Below are 7,593 nucleotides of genomic sequence, written 5' to 3'. Positions count from 1 at the left end.
GCTGCACCTGGGTTTAAATCCCAGCACCGGTCTTTCTCTGCAGTCCCATTTCTGACTCCTCCCACAATCAGTTATACCTGCCAGCATTCCCATATTTGTCCAGCTTTACTGAGCTCCCATAGTAAGTCCAGACAGGCATGGCCCCATGGTGGGGTGGAGCCAATCATCTCCAAGTTCTCACACAGGTGCTGTAACCAAGGAGAGTTGCCTCCCAGTTACATCTTGGGTGGAAGTTACTTCTATCCCCCTATCTCGAAGCATGGTCACAGCTATTTAACATATCTATGAAACCAGTTAATTGGCTTTTGTTTTATTTTTTAAAATTTTATTGATTATGCTGTTACAGTTGTTCTATTCCCCTTTTCATTCCCCTTCACTCTACCCCCCCATCCCCACCATTACTGCCCCCTTTAGTTTATGACCAAGCGTCTCAAGTCCTTTAGATTCTATATTTCCCATGCTATTCTTGCCCCCCTTCTATTTTCTATCTACTGTCTATGCTACTTATTTTTTGTACCTTCTCCCCCTTTCTCCTCCTCCCACTCCCCTGTTGCTAACCCTCCTTGAGATCTTCATTTCTATGTTTCCACTCCTGATCTAGCTGTCCTTTTAGTTTGCTTTCGTTAAAAATATGGAACGCTTCACGAATTTGCGTGTCATCCTTGCGCAGGAGCCATGCTAATTTTCTCTGTATCGTTCCAATTTTAGTATATGTGCTGCCGAAGTGAGCACCAGTTAATTGTTATACATATGTTAAATGACCATGCCAGAGGTTAGCTGCAAAGCTGTTGCTATACAAAACAGCTCTTAATGGCCCTGCTCCAGTGTCCCATCCCCCAGCTCAGACTTGTGGGGATGAGGACATTCTATATATATTTTTTCTAATATTTCTCAGACACCCTGAGTTATGAACCCCATTACAAGTCCCTATTTGGTGACCCCTCTTGGCTACACACTGCTACAGTTCTTTCTGAGTCTCTTTTCCTTTTCTTTCTCTATCTGGGTATTTTTTTTCTACCTTGTCCTAAAGCTCACTGATTCAATCCTCTGCTTCATCTACCCTGCTTATAATTCCTTCTAATGTGTTTTTTATTTCCAAGATTTTATTGTTCATGCGTTTCTGGTTTTTGTTTATAGTTTCATGCTGTTGTAGTTCTCACTCAGTTCCTTGTAGTTGTCTGTGAGTTCTTTAAGCATCTCTATAACCATTATTTTAAATTCTGTACCTGATAGTTTGCTTATCTCCATTTAATTTAGCTCTTTTAATGGGGAGTCTTCCATTCCTTTTGATTGCATGTTCTTTTTTTGTCTCCCCATTTTAGGGGACTCTTTTTGTTTGTTTCTGCACTTCTTGATGTTTTGCTTTACTAGCTGTCTTTGTAGAGTGAATGTATATGACAAAAATTTGGTGGAGTTCAGTGCTGTCGTCTCTTTGATTTCCTTGTCTAGATGCCCTAGGTTTGCTCTTTATTCTGCTTGTGTGGGCTCTCTTATTGTACTGGGGTTGCTACCTTTCAGTGGTTTCCTTGTTGGTGCTTTTTTTTTCTAGCAAGTATACTGATGTTTGCAGCTCCCACCTAATCTTATATGTGATCAGTGGCAGGGGATAAGTAAAAATGGATTAAGACAGCAGGAGAGTATTTTATGGGATTTAAAGTACCAGCAAATAGGGAAGGGATGGGAGATTCTTTGGATAAGTATAGCGTTAACTGTGATATTTCACCCAACTAGCCACTTTTTATAAAAGGTGAAAGAGAGATAAGACTCTTGTTAGTGGGGAGGAGGATTGTCAGCTGAATCCAGAAAACAGATCACTTGTGTAAAGTTAGATGACGAGACATAGTGAGAGTAAAGGATAGAAAGTAGGTGTAGTGTGAAAGAGAATAGAGTTAACCACAACAGTAATGAAGCTCAATAATAAAGTGAAGTGGGCCAAGATCAGGGAGGGTTGCTATGTAGTATGAACAATTGTATGGAACAATGGAACAATTGTACAGAACAATTATTTACAATAGTACTAGAACAATAATATGACAAGAAATATATGATTTGGATTAGCAGAATAGAAACTACCCAATCAAGAGTTGTGTGTGATTGGAACACAGGTGAAGTGAAAAATTAAAATACAATAAAAAAAGAATAAGGAAAATAAGTCACAAACAATGCAATTAAAGAGAAATAAAATGAGGAAAACAAAACATAAGGAAGAAAAATAAAAAAAATACTAATAAAATAAAGATGGTAAAAATAAAGAAAAATAATACACATAAACAATAAAATGCCAGCTCTATGGATAGGAAAGTGACATTTGTGTCAGTTTCTCAGTTTTTGTGGTTAGCCTTGTTCTCCACCTTTGGATCGGTCTCTGGACCCTTCACGACTCCATGTCTTATTATCTCAGCAGGGGGAAGGGGAAAAAAGATAGAGGAAAGAAAAAAAAAGGCTCTTGCTGACTTTAAACACATTCAGTGAGTTCTGCTGGTCTTACTGGATGCCACAGGAAGAGAGGGGCTGGGCTTTGCTTTCTTCCCTTCCTGTGATTTTGAGAGGATGAGGACCATGTGATTTGGAGAGGCTGCAATATTCACAGTTTCCCAGCCTCTGGCCCAAGTCCTCCATGAGCTGCTAGGCACTCAGCTGTGCACAGCATGAGTCAATCTTGGCATGCTGTTCCACTCAGCCACTCAGCCTCTGGGTGTGCACAGCTCAAATCACCCTCAGGGCAAGCTTATTGCTGCTCAAGAGTTCCTTACAAATCAACTGACCATGGTTCTTAACAAGCACACAGCACAACTTTCCAACCAATCAGGGTCCAACCTGGCCCAACTTCCTACTTCCCCAGGTGTCACCTGGCACCTCAGTATCTCTGGTGCCAGTGTCCACAGTCCCAGCAAATGTGTACTGACTCTGTGTATCTCCCACTTTGTCTCTATTCTCCCTAGCAACTTCCAGCATCCAGGACCCTCTTGGTGCTGGGCTTCCCTCCCTGCTCTGGTAGGGGAAGGAGCTGGTGATCTAACTCTCCTTGTATCATATGGCAGGAGCCAGGCCAGGGCCGCTTTGGTCCCTGTGCTGATCCCAGGGACCTTACCATCCCAGCACAATCTCCTCACTATCTGTTTTTTAATGTCCTCCACAATTCTTGACCTTGAAACATCATATAAGCTGGGATTCCATTGACTGTTCACTCTGTTCCTCAGAAGATTGGCCAGGCATTGCAGCAGGGCACAGGGAGAATGGGCTCCACTTCCACCTACCTTGCCACCATTTTCAAAGCCCTTCTATTTTGCTTTCTAGTTCAGTTTGTCCATTAGATTCTACATGTAAGTGAAATCATTTGGTATTTTTCTTTCTCTGACTGGCTTGTTTCACTTAGCATAATGTTCTCCAGGTCTATCCATACTGTCTCAAAGCATAAAATTTTCTTGTTTTTTATGGCTGAGAATATTTCATTGAGTAAATGTCTAATAGTCAAAATTCTTCACAAGTGCATTTCCAAAGTCTATCTGTACTTGACACGAAGTAAGTTTTCAGTAAGCACTCATTGACTAACTGAATAAATGCCTAAGAAAGAACTTTATAGGTACCAGGGATGTCAGCTCCCTCGAAGCTAACCATGTGTCTCAATTTGTTCTCCTTCTTCCATCATAATATTTTTCTGTTATTTTCTTTAGCTAAAATAAAATTTTCTAATTTTATGTTGTCAAATTTGTGAATTTTCCCTTCATGCTTAGACAGCCCTTCATTTATAAATATTGTCTTCTATATTTTTATCTTTAACCAAATAGAAATTAATGTCTTATGTAAGATAGACTTTTTTTAACCAAATGAATAGGAGGTGTCCCCCGTGTAACTATTAAGTTGTCCACATAGGAAATAATAATAATACAGTGAGTAAAAATAGTCACTTTTTACATAAATTAACACACACATGCACATCATTTAGGACAGAATTCTATGATGACACATAAAGAGACATTTATTAAAATATAAAAAGACTCTGTTAAAGATATGATAATTATTATTTCTTCAGCTATATTTAAAATATTTCTTCATACAGTGTATTTACATAAACATATTTTTAAATTTTTTAAAGGACTAATTTTTGGCTTGGCCAAATTTGCATATTTTGAAGGTCCGATGGCTTTCTCTATCAATCTATCCTCCAAACACGTATTTCTGAAAGGTATTCCAACAGACTTCAGAAAACAGTACTTTCCCGCTCGGGAAAAGCTCATTTCTTCCTCTAGTAAAGAGAGCTCTCTCTTAAGTAGATAAATGGTGAAGACAACTTTGGGGAGAAACTCACTATACATGAAGTGATTTTACTTCAGAGGAATTTAGAAAACTTCAGATTATTCACTGTTTACTAAGAGAGCGTGATGCGCTAAAAGTGTTCAACTGTGATTTCACATTCATATTCACTTAGACTATTTCAATTCAGTTTAAAACTCCATTGGAGTACCGGAATCCATCCTTCTTCAGGCTGAACATTTCTCCTGTAATATTGCTTTGGGTAACACTACCGCATTCTGGCTTACTCTGCTAGATAAGGATATATTGGTGCCTGCTTCTTCACTCAGTTTCTGACCGAAAGTTCATTTACGCGCTCTTTGCTAAGAAACAGTCCCAAAGGAGATACTTTAGAAAAATACTTCAAAAGGATGGGTGAAAACAGTACGTTTCCAGGGACATTGTGCCTCTCCTCCTTTCAATAGTAATGAACATTGAAAGAGCGTTGAAAGTGCTCCAGTCACAGTTAGATGAAAACACGCCTTCTACAAAACATGCTATTCCACAGTGATTTCAAGGAATTCCTAACGTGTATACAAGCGAGAAAGCAACTTGGTGATGAACGCTCAAACCGTAGCTTCACATTGTGTGGGACATTCAAGAAACTGCTTCATTTCCAGTGATATTCTACAGAGTCCATGAATATACAACTGTTTTTCTTTGTATAGAAGAAATACTTTGGTGGAGCGTGTATGCATTGGGTAATTCACTGCATAGGGCTGCAGATTTAAGCTTCTATTCACCTATCCTGATGGCAGAACTGAAGGTCCGATGGCTTTCTCTATCAATCTATCCTCCAAACACGTATTTCTGAAAGGTATTCCAACAGACTTCAGAAAACAGTACTTTCCCGCTCGGGAAAAGCTCATTTCTTCCTCTAGTAAAGAGAGCTCTCTCTTAAGTAGATAAATGGTGAAGACAACTTTGGGGAGAAACTCACTATACATGAAGTGATTTTACTTCAGAGGAATTGAGAAAACTTCAGATTATTCACTGTTTACTAAGAGAGCGTGATGCGCTAAAAGTGTTCAACTGTGATTTCACATTCATATTCACTTAGACTATTTCAATTCAGTTTAAAACTCCATTGGAGTACCGGAATCCATCCTTCTTCAGGCTGAACATTTCTCCTGTAATATTGCTTTGGGTAACACTACCGCATTCTGGCTTACTCTGCTAGATAAGGATATATTGGTGCCTGCTTCTTCACTCAGTTTCTGACCGAAAGTTCATTTACGCGCTCTTTGCTAAGAAACAGTCCCAAAGGAGATACTTTAGAAAAATACTTCAAAAGGATGGGTGAAAACAGTACGTTTCCAGGGACATTGTGCCTCTCCTCCTTTCAATAGTAACGAACATTGAAAGAGCGTTGAAAGTGCTCCAGTCACAGTTAGATGAAAACACGCCTTCTACAAAACATGCTATTCCACAGTGATTTCAAGGAATTCCTAACGTGTATACAAGCGAGAAAGCAACTTGGTGATGAACGCTCAAACCGTAGCTTCACATTGTGTGGGACATTCAAGAAACTGCTTCATTTCCAGTGATATTCTACAGAGTCCATGAATATACAACTGTTTTTCTTTGGATAGAAGAAATACTTTGGTGGAGCGTGTATGCATTGGGTAATTCACTGCATAGGGCTGCAGATTTAAGCTTCTATTCACCTATCCTGATGGCAGAACTGAAGGTCCGATGGCTTTCTCTATCAATCTATCCTCCAAACACGTATTTCTGAAAGGTATTCCAACAGACTTCAGAAAACAGTACTTTCCCGCTCGGGAAAAGCTCATTTCTTCCTCTAGTAAAGAGAGCTCTCTCTTAAGTAGATAAATGGTGAAGACAACTTTGGGGAGAAACTCACTATACATGAAGTGATTTTACTTCAGAGGAATTGAGAAAACTTCAGATTATTCACTGTTTACTAAGAGAGCGTGATGCGCTAAAAGTGTTCAACTGTGATTTCACATTCATATTCACTTAGACTATTTCAATTCAGTTTAAAACTCCATTGGAGTATTGGAATCCATCCTTCTTCAGGCTGAACATTTCTCCTGTAATATTGCTTTGGGTAACACTACCGCATTCTGGCTTACTCTGCTAGATAAGGATATATTGGTGCCTGCTTCTTCACTCAGTTTCTGACCGAAAGTTCATTTACGCGCTCTTTGCTAAGAAACAGTCCCAAAGGAGATACTTTAGAAAAATACTTCAAAAGGATGGGTGAAAACAGTACGTTTCCAGGGACATTGTGCCTCTCCTCCTTTCAATAGTAATGAACATTGAAAGAGCGTTGAAAGTGCTCCAGTCACAGTTAGATGAAAACACGCCTTCTACAAAACATGCTATTCCACAGTGATTTCAAGGAATTCCTAACGTGTATACAAGCGAGAAAGCAACTTGGTGATGAACGCTCAAACCGTAGCTTCACATTGTGTGGGACATTCAAGAAACTGCTTCATTTCCAGTGATATTCTACAGAGTCCATGAATATACAACTGTTTTTCTTTGGATAGAAGAAATACTTTGGTGGAGCGTGTATGCATTGGGTAATTCACTGCATAGGGCTGCAGATTTAAGCTTCTATTCACCTATCCTGATGGCAGAACTGAAGGTCCGATGGCTTTCTCTATCAATCTATCCTCCAAACACGTATTTCTGAAAGGTATTCCAACAGACTTCAGAAAACAGTACTTTCCCGCTCGGGAAAAGCTCATTTCTTCCTCTAGTAAAGAGAGCTCTCTCTTAAGTAGATAAATGGTGAAGACAACTTTGGGGAGAAACTCACTATACATGAAGTGATTTTACTTCAGAGGAATTGAGAAAACTTCAGATTATTCACTGTTTACTAAGAGAGCGTGATGCGCTAAAAGTGTTCAACTGTGATTTCACATTCATATTCACTTAGACTATTTCAATTCAGTTTAAAACTCCATTGGAGTACCGGAATCCATCCTTCTTCAGGCTGAACATTTCTCCTGTAATATTGCTTTGGGTAACACTACCGCATTCTGGCTTACTCTGCTAGATAAGGATATATTGGTGCCTGCTTCTTCACTCAGTTTCTGACCGAAAGTTCATTTACGCGCTCTTTGCTAAGAAACAGTCCCAAAGGAGATACTTTAGAAAAATACTTCAAAAGGATGGGTGAAAACAGTACGTTTCCAGGGACATTGTGCCTCTCCTCCTTTCAATAGTAACGAACATTGAAAGAGCGTTGAAAGTGCTCCAGTCACAGTTAGATTAAAACACGCCTTCTACAAAACATGCTATTCCACAGTGATTTCAAGGAATTCTTTA

The 7,593-nt window shown here is 39.3% G+C and overlaps 1 non-coding gene across 1 annotated transcript; it reads right to left on the bottom strand.

The window, feature by feature from the left end:
- Positions 1–625: 625 nt before the first annotated feature.
- Positions 626–732, bottom strand: LOC119064150 (U6 spliceosomal RNA). Its single transcript, XR_005085319.2, has one exon. It is a non-coding gene; the product is annotated as a U6 spliceosomal RNA (small nuclear RNA).
- Between the last annotated feature and the right edge of the window lie 6,861 nt (positions 733–7,593).

This window comes from Artibeus jamaicensis, unplaced genomic scaffold (assembly GCF_021234435.1).
Source record: "Artibeus jamaicensis isolate MK-2021 breed Jamaican fruit bat unplaced genomic scaffold, CSHL_Jam_final contig_781, whole genome shotgun sequence".
Taxonomy (NCBI): Eukaryota; Metazoa; Chordata; class Mammalia; order Chiroptera; family Phyllostomidae; genus Artibeus; species Artibeus jamaicensis.
The sequence above is the reverse complement of the archived record's forward strand: the minus strand, read 5'-3'. Positions and strand labels throughout refer to the sequence as shown.